Source organism: Rhamphochromis longiceps, linkage group LG5, assembly GCF_057381845.1.
Source record: "Rhamphochromis longiceps isolate RC_006_pf linkage group LG5, R_longiceps_female_GT1.1, whole genome shotgun sequence".
Taxonomy (NCBI): Eukaryota; Metazoa; Chordata; class Actinopteri; order Cichliformes; family Cichlidae; genus Rhamphochromis; species Rhamphochromis longiceps.
In genome coordinates this window covers 17,759,256-17,773,661 of record NC_140561.1, presented here as the reverse complement: position 1 = coordinate 17,773,661, position 14,406 = coordinate 17,759,256, and the positions used below count along the sequence as shown (strand labels likewise).

General features: G+C 44.5%; 10 non-coding genes across 10 annotated transcripts; all 10 read right to left on the bottom strand.

Moving 5' to 3' along the window:
- Positions 1 to 5,081: 5,081 nt before the first annotated feature.
- trnak-uuu (transfer RNA lysine (anticodon UUU)) lies at positions 5,082 to 5,154 on the bottom strand. Its single transcript has one exon. It is a non-coding gene; the product is annotated as a tRNA-Lys (tRNA).
- A 427-nt stretch (positions 5,155 to 5,581) lies between these two features.
- Positions 5,582 to 5,654, bottom strand: trnaf-gaa (transfer RNA phenylalanine (anticodon GAA)). The gene has a single exon. It is a non-coding gene; the product is annotated as a tRNA-Phe (tRNA).
- A 3,918-nt stretch (positions 5,655 to 9,572) lies between these two features.
- trnak-uuu (transfer RNA lysine (anticodon UUU)) lies at positions 9,573 to 9,645 on the bottom strand. The gene has a single exon. It is a non-coding gene; the product is annotated as a tRNA-Lys (tRNA).
- A 427-nt stretch (positions 9,646 to 10,072) lies between these two features.
- Positions 10,073 to 10,145, bottom strand: trnaf-gaa (transfer RNA phenylalanine (anticodon GAA)). Its single transcript has one exon. It is a non-coding gene; the product is annotated as a tRNA-Phe (tRNA).
- A 1,015-nt stretch (positions 10,146 to 11,160) lies between these two features.
- Positions 11,161 to 11,233, bottom strand: trnaf-gaa (transfer RNA phenylalanine (anticodon GAA)). Its single transcript has one exon. It is a non-coding gene; the product is annotated as a tRNA-Phe (tRNA).
- A 515-nt stretch (positions 11,234 to 11,748) lies between these two features.
- trnak-uuu (transfer RNA lysine (anticodon UUU)) lies at positions 11,749 to 11,821 on the bottom strand. The gene has a single exon. It is a non-coding gene; the product is annotated as a tRNA-Lys (tRNA).
- Positions 11,822 to 12,248: 427 nt separating this feature from the next.
- Positions 12,249 to 12,321, bottom strand: trnaf-gaa (transfer RNA phenylalanine (anticodon GAA)). The gene has a single exon. It is a non-coding gene; the product is annotated as a tRNA-Phe (tRNA).
- A 515-nt stretch (positions 12,322 to 12,836) lies between these two features.
- trnak-uuu (transfer RNA lysine (anticodon UUU)) lies at positions 12,837 to 12,909 on the bottom strand. The gene has a single exon. It is a non-coding gene; the product is annotated as a tRNA-Lys (tRNA).
- A 427-nt stretch (positions 12,910 to 13,336) lies between these two features.
- trnaf-gaa (transfer RNA phenylalanine (anticodon GAA)) lies at positions 13,337 to 13,409 on the bottom strand. The gene has a single exon. It is a non-coding gene; the product is annotated as a tRNA-Phe (tRNA).
- A 515-nt stretch (positions 13,410 to 13,924) lies between these two features.
- Positions 13,925 to 13,997, bottom strand: trnak-uuu (transfer RNA lysine (anticodon UUU)). The gene has a single exon. It is a non-coding gene; the product is annotated as a tRNA-Lys (tRNA).
- Positions 13,998 to 14,406: the final 409 nt, after the last annotated feature.

Here is a 14,406-nt window from a genome sequence, read left to right as displayed (position 1 = left end):
TTTAAGAGAGCAGGTGCTAATTCCCTAAAATGCTTTATTAATGGATTCATATCATACAAAACTAATGCAAAAACAATTCTGCAACAACACAACATTGGCCAACACGAGTTAAGTTTATGAGAGAGTTTACTGAATTTACTTTTGAAGGATAACAGCATTACAAATTTACATTACAAAGTGATCAAAACGCATAATGATATGTGTTTTGGGGTAATCAAAGGCCACAGGAAGGAAACAATAGCCTAGCAACAGAAATGATCCCTTTACAGTTGTGTTCAGAAGTTTACATACACTCATCATGGGCATAAATGTCTTGGTAATTTTGTTCTTTCTCCAGGGTGAAATGATTGCACGGAATACATCTTTATTGACTTTAAGACAACTAGAACTGGGTGCATATGTTTGATTTGTTTTTTTTCTCTAATCTACACAGGGTTAAAAGTATGCATGCAGCCTGGAAGATGTCTGGAAGATGACCCAAACTGTTACGGTCTGGGTGAGTCACAGTATTTTCTCCAGCAGCAGCTCTCCTCCTCTGGGTAGAGACTTGTTGCTCCTCCCTGGCTGCCCACCTTTGGGCAATTATTCCACCAGTATATACACAGCAAATTCAAAAGTGTTAAATATTTTGGTGTTAGTAGTCTTCTTGCAAAAGTAGAGTTAATTTTACTCTAAGCAGAGTCACATTCTTTTAATGTAACTCTGAGGTGTAAAATGATAGTAGTTAAAATCGAGTGTTAAAAATGAGTGTTTCTATTTCAAATCTGGGGGTGTTACAATGGAAACATTAACTCTTGACCTCTTAACGCTAAACTCCTACTAGAGGGGCTACGACACCAACAGAGTAAATTCACAGACTCCGCCCCCAGCACGGCTCCAATCGAAGCTGAAGTGAAGCCGTTTCAGAACATTTTGCTCTACATATTTGAGTTGTTTGCCATGCTTGGTAAGTCATTTTTTCAAAGATTGTTTCAATTATTATTATGAGCTTTTACTTCTGTGGCTCTTTGGAGTTGAGACAAAGCTGTGTGAAAGGCATTAGCCATGTTGCTCGGTGATAGCATAATATTCTGTTTTAGCTAGCTGAAAGGTATTGTCTGCGGGCAAATACCACAGCCTTGAAAAAAAGCTTGCATGTGAATTTTCAGTCAAACTTTTGGTCAAATACACCTAAAACAATGTCTAGAATGTGATATGGTATAATGGTGCTACTTGAAGCCTGAAAACGATCTCCCATAAAAAAAAAGAAAAAAAAAAGCGAGCAAACAGCAGTAGCAGACGTCCTGACTGGATTCTACGTTAGCATTTAGATCCCTCCAGAGTTTTGTGCACATGAAAAAGGTTGAGGTCTTACATTTAGTTCAGTATTACCTGTTGCCTGTGTCCTTGTCTTTTGGGAAAATACTTTACACAAGTAATGGCTCAAAAAGGATTCCTTTTTTTTTTTTTACTGTGCTGCAATTGATTACTGGATTATTTGTGCCATTAATTAGTGTCAACTAATTTTTATTCAATCTCCACATAGGATATGCTTGTGAAGATGGAATATGGGGGAGAGCAGAAGTGCGGTGAAGTTCCACAAAGTGATGAATGAAGGACATGCATATTGTATTGAAGAAATAAGTGATGAGAATGCTGTTATTTGCATTTACCAGCTCATCTATGTCAGACCTTTTGATAAACAAAATTCTAATGAAAGTGAGAACATGTACACTGTTACATCTTTCAGAAAATGCTTTGAAAGTGTGGTGCACAGTTCAGAATAAATGTTTTTCAAAAACCATTGCGTCTTTTTAGTAAATGTTTATTTCCAAAAGAAATTTCTAGAAGTTCAGAACAGTAAAATTCCCGCTTTTTAGAATGAATTAGAAGATAACTCTTACGTAGTTAAACTAAAATACTCTTTTGAGAGTTAATATATAAACTCTTAACACCAAGTGTTAAATTATTAACTCCAGAAAGATTTGGTGTTTAACACTAAATCAGAGTTAACGTACCAACTCTCCAAAAAAAGTTAAATTAACACTGGTGTGGACCAATATAGACACTTTAATAGTGTTAAAATCAAATCCAACAGTGTTAATTTGGACATGCTGGATTTGCTGTGTAGGATTGACACACTCAATTAGTCCTCGCCAGATTATCTGCTAACCAATGTTAGTCTGTGGCCTCACATTCTTTCGATTAAACTGTAGTGTACTTACCTTCTTCACCTGTTTCATAGCCTGTTCCCAGAGCTCACTTTTCACCCGTTGCCATATTTGCTTACCTGGATCCAGGTCTCCAGCTGCTGGTAAATCTCTCAGTCTAATTGCCATTCTCACCTGCCTGCCTCCCTGCGTTTCAGCGTCATGCTCCGTGCTCGCCCCTGCCCCCTCCTGCCTTTCTCCACCTGCAAGCAAGTAAGGTGTCTTACTTTGACTCTTGGAATTCATTCAAAATTCCTCTGAACCACTCTGACTGTATTCTCCTTTTATTCTAGTGCCCATAGTCAGCCATAGTCTCCCCTGGCTCAGTTCACGCACCCCGCTGTCACAGCGACTTCATAGTGCTCATGATTGTCTTGCCCTGCAGTTCTGCACCTGTGTCCATCTCTCTTCCTGGGCCGTTGAGCCATGACACACGCTCAGTTGAAAGGAAATTGGTTAGGGATGTTTTGAAGAACCCAGGAATCATGAAGGCTCAACCCTGCGATGAACTGGAAACTGCTTGAACACGAGCATTACTGTCCACAGTGAAGTGAGTTTTACATCTCCGTGAACTGAGAGGATGCTAACCAAAACTGACACCTTTAACCTTGTCTGAAACTTGTAGTTGCCCACATGGACAACTCAAATATACCATTTGGAAAAAATGTTTTATGGTGACATGAGAGAAAGATTAAGCTGTCTGACAAAAAGAGGTATGTTTGTCAAACATAGTGGTGGTAGCATTATGCTCTGTTGCTGATTTGATGCCAGTGGTGTTGGTATACTGTATTGCAAAAAGTGAATGGAATAATGAAAGTGTTCATCACTGACTCAGAGTTCAGCCAGTGAGCCTTGGTGGGCTTTTTCTAATCTGACTCCAGACTCTGAATTAATCCCTGCAATTTGTCCAACAATACAAACATATCTGACTTCAAACTCACTGTATCCCACTAGTGAAACAGCATAAAGGTCAATCTGTGGGATTAAGAGTGAAAGGTGTTATCTTCACACATCTTTGTTTTAGCCAGCAAAATATGTCTCATCATGAAAAAAATGCAAATAGAACTGATGGCAAACATGAATGAAATTAAAGCAGCTCTGGAGGAAGAGGCTCGCACTTCATTTGCAAAGTGAAGCAAACACTTCAGTCTGATTAGTAGGCAGCAGGAAAAAAAAACAGAAGCAAAAAAAGAATAGCTTTACAGTTTTTTCTGATTGCTTAAGCACATTTTTTGTAACTATTGGCTAATTTTGCAAAACTCTTCACACAAATAAGAAAACCTGTCACCCAATCATCAAAACATTGTAGTTCTCTTGCAAAAGCAAACACAGCTAGATTAACTCTTCACACCTTCATAAAAATGGTGTTTCCGTATCAAACAGTACACACAAGCCATCATCTACTAAGCACACAATGCGCCAACTGCACACTGATGGTATGAATACAAAACACATCTGGCTTTTGCTTTCTCTGTGCACAAGGTAGGCTATGTCAGTTTGAGCTCATACTTCTGTCATAGATCCATAAGCATAGAGGGATCCAAACTTCAAGTACTGGTGTTTAGTCAAACACATCAAAACAAACACAAGTGTTTATTTCCAAGTATAGGATTATTTGCAATCGCCATAATGACTATATGGGTTACGTGGTCTGCAGTGAACATGCTTCCTCTGCCCCCTCCTCGTCTTCCTCTTGCTCCTCCTTGTCCTTGTCGTCCTCTTCATCCTACTTCTTCACCTCCACGTCCTCTTCCTTGGCCTCCTCTACTTCTCACTCTTTCTGCTCCCTCCATTGTACTCCGCACACACAGCTTACCTGTATTATAGTGCTTAGGCTGATTGCAAAGTGAACGAATTATCTAAGAAAGTTTTCACATGTGAAAGTGTGCCAGACAGTTGGCAGATTAGTGTTAATGATAGCCATACATGTGTATACTTTTGCTAGGAGTGTGTTGGAAATTTGGAAATTGAGTGTTGTGCAGTGAATTGTGCCTACAGTCTTGCAAAGTGTGTGTTACAAAATTGCAAACTGAGTGCAAAGCAGTTTTTGTGCTTTTAGTTTTGCACACTCAGTGAGTGGTTTTGCTATAAGTCTGACTAGTTTTAGAAATTGTGCTACAGGATTCACAGTTAGTGTTTAGGCATTCGGTAAAAACTGTAATACGACAAAAATGAGGAGGATCCAAAATCCCACATTTTCCCGTCCCGATTGGGAAATCTTCTTGATCATCCATAAATGTTTCCAAAAAGGGCTCCGAAAACAACACGGATAGATCATCACCAGGCAGAATCCCAGAAGAACAGTGAGATTCCTGTTAAATCTCAAGTACAACACACAGCGCCCGACATTTGAGGTGTCACTCTGAAAAAACCTTTCTCGTAAACACACTGAGCAAGGAGATCTGTGATTGCCTGTGTCTGTTCTTGTTGTTGGTGATATGTATGGCTGAGCTGGAAAGCTGCAGCCATGTGACTGTGAACAGCAACCGAGTGTGAGTTAATAAAGATTATGCTAAAATGCATGGAAATATTTTCGAACCTGCCGTGATTCTGTTGAATCATCATTTCAGACAACAGCCAATGCAGAGATTTAATTCTAAGGGAAAGATCGCTAAGCTGTATTATGACACGTAATCACCGGGTTTCGCAAAGGAGCTGAGCTGAGAACCAACTGGCGGTGAGTTGGACCGAGGGGCAGGAAAAGATTCTTTACAGAGCTTGTACGGTGGGATTATCTGAAAGAGGCCTCTGTCCCTGATATCCACAAATCCCATATCGTCATCCCACCTGCAGTCTATGGACTTGGCTAAAGATGACAATGAGGTCACAGAACTATCAAGAACAACTGAGCTTGTTAGGTAAAGCCATGGAAGGACAAGGATCCAAAGGAGACACCTGGACAGGGACTTGAACCCTGGACCCTCAGATTAAAAGTCTGATGCTCTTCCATCTGAGCTACCCAGGTAACAAGAGTCACGTGTTTGTCCTCTGGGACACATATTGTCTTTCTTTTCTGTAAAAACGTGATCTCTTATCCTCTCATTTTACTGTAGGTACTGGTGAGGATTTGCAGTTAGATATTATTAAATGGTCATTTCAGGCAAGAGTCAAGGGAAGGATTTGATTCTAGGGGAAACATCGCTAGGCTGTATTATGACGTGTGATCACCCAACCTACCAAGCCCTAGGTAAGTCAATGGTATAATGGGTGAGGCCTGGGAGCTTCTGAAGGAGGACCTTCTTCAAATTCCACCTCCACTTGATGGATGTTTGCAAGCTGCACCATCTGTGTTTGTTTTCTAATTTGATGGCAATGATCCACGTAGTTGTAGGCCGTATAATGAAGTCCTACCAACAAACCTACCAAGCCCTAGATGGTGACCAAAATAGCTTTGCCGAAACCCAGGATCAAACTAGGGTCCTTTAGATCTTCAGTCTAACGCTCTCCCAGCTGAGCTATTTCGGCACGTTTTGCAATGGAAAGTGCTCAAAAATTGCATTCTAATCACCAGTCAGGTCTACAGCTGGCCAAACTGCACTACAGCTGCCATTCAATGTTGTTCAAGATGGCGCTGGAGTGACGGCAGCCTTTCCAAGTAGCTCTGCAACACCGCACCTTTTTGTTAACTTTAACTTTTTAGACTAGGCTTTTCAAACTTTTTTTTCACCTTCCTCTACTTATACCTCTTAGATATAGCGATACAAGATGGATAATGCACTTTTTAAAACTTCTGGAACCAGTTCCTTCATCTATTCGAGAGCGGAGCTGCTGGCACTAAAAACAAAGGGACAGACCGGCATGCGACACAACATCCCGGCCAAGCTAAAGAGGAGCTACAGAGGCTGCAAAGCTGGAGCGAGGAGAGCGGATCACCGGAGGCGATTCAAACCATCAATCCCGACAGTGATCATGGGCAACGTGAACTCGTTACAGAATAAGATTGATGAACTGTGCGCTCTGAACAACCACAGACTATACCGTGAGTGCAGCTTGTTTATCTTCACGGAGACGTGGCTAACCGAGCTAACGCCGCAGGCTAACGTAGACCTATGCGGTTTCACATCCGTGAGAGCCGATAGGGACACGCAGGCCAGCGGAAAAAGCAGAGGTGGGGGACTCATTGTCTACGTTAACAACAGATACTGTAACCCTGGACACGTCTCCGTTAAAGTTTCGGTATGCCGTCTGGACCTGGAGCTGCTAGCTGTTAGCTTGCGGCCATATGATCTACCTCGGGAGTTCAGTCATGTGATCTGTGTGTGTGTTTACATCCCTCCGAGGGCTGACGCAACAGCTGCCTGTGAGAAAATACACACAGTCACAGCAAGACTTCAGACACAAAACCCCGAGGCTTTCATTATTATATCTGGAGACTTTAACCATGCCACACTGGACTCTACTCTGGTTGCTTTTCACCAGTTTGTGAATTGTCCCACAAGGAGCAACAGGACAATTGACCTACTGTATGCTAATGTGAGAGATGCATACAGAGCCACCCCCCTCCCCCCACTAGGGAAGTCAGACCACAACCTGGTTTACCTACAGCCACAATACACACCCCTCGTCCAAAGGCAGCCGGTCACAACGCGCTCCATCCGGAGATGGACCCCAGAAAAGGAGGATGCTCTGAGGGACTGTTATGACACCACAGACTGGGATGTGCTCCTGAGCCCACATGGTGAGGACATAGAGGGGGCGACACACTGTCTTACAGACTACCTCAACTTTTGTGTGGACACGGTCGCCCCTGCTAAGACGGTACGGTGTTATCCTAATAACAAACCGTGGGTAACACAGGAAGTCAAAGCTGTCCTCAACATGAAGAAGAAGGCTTTCAGGAGCAAAGTCAAGGAGGAGATGAAGGCAGCACAGCGGGAGGTGAAACGCTGCCTGAGGGAAGCAAAGGACACCTACAGGAGGAAGGTGGAGCAGAAGTTGGAGAGGAACAATATGAGGGAGGTCTGGAATGGTGTGAAAACCATCACAGGCCACAACACCAAGAAAAGCACAGTGGGGGGGACTGTGGAGAAGGCAAACGAACTTAACAACTTCTTCAACAGGTTTGACCAGCCCACAACCCCCCCACCCTCACCTTCACTACAGAGTCCAATCCCCACTCTCCTACCTCCCTCGCTTCCCCCCCTTCCTGACACCATGACACCCCCCTCCTCCAATCCCTCTCTCAGCAGCAAGACATCTCCCCCCCTCCCCTCTTCCCAAACATCTCCCAGTGTCACAGTGGATCAGGTCAGGAGACAACTGAGGAAGCTTCGCCCCAGAAAGGCAGCAGGCCAAGACAAGGTGTGTCCTAGGATGCTAAAGGCGTGTGCTGCTGAACTTGGGGAGCCGCTACAACGAGTCTTCAACCTCAGTCTGCGACTGGGGAGAGTGCCCGCCCTATGGAAGACATCCTGCATCGTCCCGGTCCCCAAAAAGAACCGGCCCAATGAGCTGAATGACTTCCGACCAGTGGCACTGACGTCACATCTTATGAAGACTCTAGAGCGGCTCTTCCTCAACCTCCTCCGACCACAGGTACAACATGCCCAGGACCCACTACAGTTTGCATACAAGGCGGGTGTCGGAGTGGAGGATGCCATCCTGTACCTCCTACACAGAGCCCACTCACACCTGGATGGGGGAAAAGGCACGGTCAGGATCCTGTTTCTTGACTTTTCCAGTGCCTTTAATACCATCCGGCCCTGTATGCTTCAAGAAAAACTGAACAGGATGGAGGTGGACCCCTGCCTGGTGGCTTGGATCTCCGACTACCTCACCGACAGACCACAGTACGTCAGGCTGAAGGACATCACGTCTGACACAGTGGTCAGCAGCACAGGAGCACCACAGGGAACTGTGCTGTCCCCTCTTCTCTTCACCCTGTACACCTCTGACTTCTGCTACAACTCTGAATTATGCCACATTCAGAAGTTTGCAGACGACACAGCCATCATGGGGTGTATCTGGGATGATCAGGAAGAGGAGTACAGAAGTCTGGTGAGGAACTTTGTCGCATGGAGTCACACAAACCACCTGCAACTCAACACCTCAAAGACTAAGGAACTGGTTGTGGACTTCGGGAGGTCTAGAGCAGGTCCACTGCCGGTTCAGATAGAGGGGGAGGAGGTGGAGGTGGTCAACAAGTACAAGTACCTCGGGCTGTGGGTGGACAATAAACTGGACTGGTCATGCAACACAGAGCACCTGTATAAAAAAGCCCAAAGCCGACTGTACTTCCTCAGGAGGCTGAGGTCTTTTAACATCTGCAGGAAGCTCCTGAGGATGTTTTACCAGTCGGTGGTTGCTGGAGTACTTTTCTATGCTGTGGTGTGCTGGGGGAGCAGCACAGCAAAGAAGGACTCATCCAGGCTGGAGAAACTGATCAGGAGGGCTAGCTCTGTGGTCGGCATGAAGCTGGACACTCTGGTGACAGTGGCAGAGAAAAGGACATTAAAGAAACTGATGGACATTATGGACAATGCCAGGCATCCTCTGCACACGGCCATTAACAACCAGAAGAGTCTGTTCAGTGACAGGTTGCTTCTCCCAAAGACAAGAACTAACAGACTTAAAAACTCCTTTGTCCCACACGCCATCAGACTGTTTAACTCCTCTCTGGAGGGGAGAGGGAGGGGAAACAGGAGGACAAAGGAGGGGGGAACAACTAAGCTGTAGTGCCTCTTCACCTCACTGTGCAATACCTTTTGTGCAATACTTTTGTAAATAGTCAACGGTGCAATAGACTCAATACTTGAAATGTGCAATTCACTTGTATTTTTATTTTTATTCCTATTTATTCTATTTATCCCCTTCGTATATTTTATTTATATTGTCTCTGTATTTATATATATGTGTGTGTGTATAACTCTGTAACTTCTGTCGGTGCTGTGCTTTTTTGGAAATCGAATTTCCCAGAGGAACCCACCCGAGGGATTAATAAAGTTCTATCTAATTCTGAGACACTGGATCAATGTGAAGTGAACTTTTAAGCTTTGGATTTAACAGTGAACTGTGATGAACTTTGCTCTCTTAAATGTTGTCCCACCCAAAGTAAGACAGAAAAAAAGTGAAAGTGTAACGTGTCGAGAAACCCAGGGCGGATTTGGTGAGATTGGCATGTCTTAGACACCGGGTTTCGCAAAGGAGCTGAGCTGAGAACCAACTGGCGGTGAGTTGGACCGAGGGGCAGGAAAAGATTCTTTACAGAGCTTGTACGGTGGGATTATCTGAAATAGGCCTGTGTCCCTGATATCCACAAATCCCATATCGTCATCCCACCTGCAGTCTATGGACTTTGCTAAAGATGACAATGAGGTCACAGAACTATCAAGAACAACTGAGCTTGTTAGGTAAAGCCATGGAAGGGCAAGGATCCAAAGGAGACACCTGGACAGGGACTTGAACCCTGGACCCTCAGATTAAAAGTCTGATGCTCTTCCATCTGAGCTACCTAGGCAACAAGAGTCACGCGTTTGTCCTCTGGGACACATATTGTCTTTCTTTTCTGTAAAAACGTGGTCTCTTATCCTCTCATTTTACTGTAGGTACTGGTGAGGATTTGCAGTTAGATATTATTAAATGGTCATTTCAGACAGAAGCCAAGGGAAGGATTTGATTCTAGGGGAAACATCGCTAGGCTGTATTATGACGTGTGATCACCCAACCTACCAAGCCCTAGGTAAGTCAATGGTATAATGGGTGAGGCCTGGGAGCTTCTGAAGGAGGACCTTCTTCAAATTCCACCTCCACTTGATGGACGTTTGCAAGCTGCACCATCTGTGTTTGTTTTCTCATTTGATGGCAATGATCCACGTAGTTGTAGGCCGTATAATGAAGTCCTACCAACAAACCTACCAAGCCCTAGATGGTGACCAAAATAGCTTTGCCGAAACCCAGGATCGAACTAGGGTCCTTTAGATCTTCAGTCTAACGCTCTCCCAGCTGAGCTATTTCGGCACGTTTTGCAATGGAAAGTGCTCAAAAATTGCATTCTAATGACCAGTCAGGTCTACAGCTGGCCAAACTGCACTACAGCTGCCATTCTGAGACACTGGATCAATGTGAAGTGAACTTTTAAGCTTTGGATTTAACAGTGAACTGTGATGAACTTTGCTCTCTTAAATGTTGTCCCACCCAAAGTAAGACAGAAAAAAAGTGAAAGTGTAACGTGTCGAGAAACCCAGGGCGGATTTGGTGAGATTGGCATGTCTTAGACACCGGGTTTCGCAAAGGAGCTGAGCTGAGAACCAACTGGCGGTGAGTTGGACCGAGGGGCAGGAAAAGATTCTTTACAGAGCTTGTACGGTGGGATTATCTGAAAGAGGCCTGTGTCCCTGATATCCACAAATCCCATATCGTCATCCCACCTGCAGTCTATGGACTTTGCTAAAGATGACAATGAGGTCACAGAACTATCAAGAACAACTGAGCTTGTTAGGTAAAGCCATGGAAGGGCAAGGATCCAAAGGAGACAACTGAACAGGGACTTGAACCCTGGACCCTCAGATTAAAAGTCTGATGCTCTTCCATCTGAGTTACCCAGGTAACAAGAGTCACGTGTTTGTCCTCTGGGACACATATTGTCTTTCTTTTCTGTAAAAACGTGATCTCTTATCCTCTCATTTTACTGTAGGTACTGGTGAGGATTTGCAGTTAGATATTATTAAATGGTCATTTCAGACAAGAGCCAAGGGAAGGATTTGATTCTAGGGGAAACATCGCTAGGCTGTATTATGACGTGTGATCACCCAACCTACCAAGCCCTAGGTAAGTCAATGGTATAATGGGTGAGGCCTGGGAGCTTCTGAAGGAGGACCTTCTTCAAATTCCACCTCCACTTGATGGACGTTTGCAAGCTGCACCATCTGTGTTTGTTTTCTCATTTGATGGCAATGATCCACGTAGTTGTAGGCCGTATAATGAAGTCCTACCATCAAACCTACCAAGCCCTAGATGGTGACCAAAATAGCTTTGCCGAAACCCAGGATCGAACTAGGGTCCTTTAGATCTTCAGTCTAACGCGCTCCCAGCTGAGCTATTTCGGCACGTTTTGCAATGGAAAGTGCTCAAAAATTGCATTCTAATGACCAGTCAGGTCTACAGCTGGCCAAACTGCACTACAGCTGCCATTCTGAGACACTGGATCAATGTGAAGTGAACTTTTAAGCTTTGGATTTAACAGTGAACTGTGATGAACTTTGCTCTCTTAAATGTTGTCCCACCCAAAGTAAGACAGAAAAAAAGTGAAAGTGTAACGTGTCGAGAAACCCAGGGCGGATTTGGTGAGATTGGCATGTCTTAGACACCGGGTTTCGCAAAGGAGCTGAGCTGAGAACCAACTGGCGGTGAGTTGGACCGAGGGGCAGGAAAAGATTCTTTACAGAGCTTGTACGGTGGGATTATCTGAAAGAGGCCTCTGTCCCTGATATCCACAAATCCCATATCGTCATCCCACCTGCAGTCTATGGACTTTGCTAAAGATGACAATGAGGTCACAGAACTATCAAGAACAACTGAGCTTGTTAGGTAAAGCCATGGAAGGGCAAGGATCCAAAGGAGACACCTGGACAGGGACTTGAACCCTGGACCCTCAGATTAAAAGTCTGATGCTCTTCCATCTGAGCTACCCAGGTAACAAGAGTCACATGTTTGTCCTCTGGGACACATATTGTCTTTCTTTTCTGTAAAAACGTGATCTCTTATCCTCTCATTTTACTGTAGGTACTGGTGAGGATTTGCAGTTAGATATTATTAAATGGTCATTTCAGACAAGAGCCAAGGGAAGGATTTGATTCTAGGGGAAACATCGCTAGGCTGTATTATGACGTGTGATCACCCAACCTACCAAGCCCTAGGTAAGTCAATGGTATAATGGGTGAGGCCTGGGAGCTTCTGAAGGAGGACCTTCTTCAAATTCCACCTCCACTTGATGGACGTTTGCAAGCTGCACCATCTGTGTTTGTTTTCTCATTTGATGGCAATGATCCACGTAGTTGTAGGCCGTATAATGAAGTCCTACCAACAAACCTACCAAGCCCTAGATGGTGACCAAAATAGCTTTGCCGAAACCCAGGATCGAACTAGGGTCCTTTAGATCTTCAGTCTAACGCTCTCCCAGCTGAGCTATTTCGGCACGTTTTGCAATGGAAAGTGCTCAAAAATTGCATTCTAATGACCAGTCAGGTCTACAGCTGGCCAAACTGCACTACAGCTGCCATTCTGAGACACTGGATCAATGTGAAGTGAACTTTTAAGCTTTGGATTTAACAGTGAACTGTGATGAACTTTGCTCTCTTAAATGTTGTCCCACCCAAAGTAAGACAGAAAAAAAGTGAAAGTGTAGCGTGTCGAGAAACCCAGGGCGGATTTGGTGAGATTGGCATGTCTTAGACACCGGGTTTCGCAAAGGAGCTGAGCTGAGAACCAACTGGCGGTGAGTTGGACCGAGGGGCAGGAAAAGATTCTTTACAGAGCTTGTACGGTGGGATTATCTGAAAGAGGCCTCTGTCCCTGATATCCACAAATCCCATATCGTCATCCCACCTGCAGTCTATGGACTTTGCTAAAGATGACAATGAGGTCACAGAACTATCAAGAACAACTGAGCTTGTTAGGTAAAGCCATGGAAGGGCAAGGATCCAAAGGAGACACCTGGACAGGGACTTGAACCCTGGACCCTCAGATTAAAAGTCTGATGCTCTTCCATCTGAGCTACCCAGGTAACAAGAGTCACGTGTTTGTCCTCTGGGACACATATTGTCTTTCTTTTCTGTAAAAACGTGATCTCTTATCCTCTCATTTTACTGTAGGTACTGGTGAGGATTTGCAGTTAGATATTATTAAATGGTCATTTCAGACAAGAGCCAAGGGAAGGATTTGATTCTAGGGGAAACATCGCTAGGCTGTATTATGACGTGTGATCACCCAACCTACAAAGCCCTAGGTAAGTCAATGGTATAACGGGTGAGGCCTGGGAGCTTCTGAAGGAGGACCTTCTTCAAATTCCACCTCCACTTGATGGACGTTTGCAAGCTGCACCATCTGTGTTTGTTTTCTCATTTGATGGCAATGATCCACGTAGTTGTAGGCCGTATAATGAAGTCCTACCAACAAACCTACCAAGCCCTAGATGGTGACCAAAATAGCTTTGCCGAAACCCAGGATCGAACTAGGGTCCTTTAGATCTTCAGTCTAACGCTCTCCCAGCTGAGATATTTCGGCACGTTTTGCAATGGAAAGTGCTCAAAAATTGCATTCTAATGACCAGTCAGGTCTACAGCTGGCCAAACTGCACTACAGCTGCCATTCTGAGACACTGGATCAATGTGAAGTGAACTTTTAAGCTTTGGATTTAACAGTGAACTGTGATGAACTTTGCTCTCTTAAATGTTGTCCCACCCAAAGTAAGACAGAAAAAAAGTGAAAGTGTAGCGTGTCGAGAAACCCAGGGCGGATTTGGTGAGATTGGCATGTCTTAGACACCGGGTTTCGCAAAGGAGCTGAGCTGAGAACCAACTGGCGGTGAGTTGGACCGAGGGGCAGGAAAAGATTCTTTACAGAGCTTGTACGGTGGGATTATCTGAAAGAGGCCTCTGTCCCTGATATCCACAAATCCCATATCGTCATCCCACCTGCAGTCTATGGACTTTGCTAAAGATGACAATGAGGTCACAGAACTATCAAGAACAACTGAGCTTGTTAGGTAAAGCCATGGAAGGGCAAGGATCCAAAGGAGACACTTGGACAGGGACTTGAACCCTGGACCCTCAGATTAAAAGTCTGATGCTCTTCCATCTGAGCTACCCAGGTAACAAGAGTCACGTGTTTGTCCTCTGGGACACATATTGTCTTTCTTTTCTGTAAAAACGTGATCTCTTATCCTCTCATTTTACTGTAGGTACTGGTGAGGATTTGCAGTTAGATATTATTAAATGGTCATTTCAGACAAGAGCCAAGGGAAGGATTTGATTCTAGGGGAAACATCGCTAGGCTGTATTATGACGTGTGATCACCCAACCTACAAAGCCCTAGGTAAGTCAATGGTATAACGGGTGAGGCCTGGGAGCTTCTGAAGGAGGATCTTCTTCAAATTCCACCTCCACTTGATGGACGTTTGCAAGCTGCACCATCTGTGTTTGTTTTCTCATTTGATGGCAATGATCCACGTAGTTGTAGGCCGTATAATGAAGTCCTACCAACAAACCTACCAAGCCCTAGA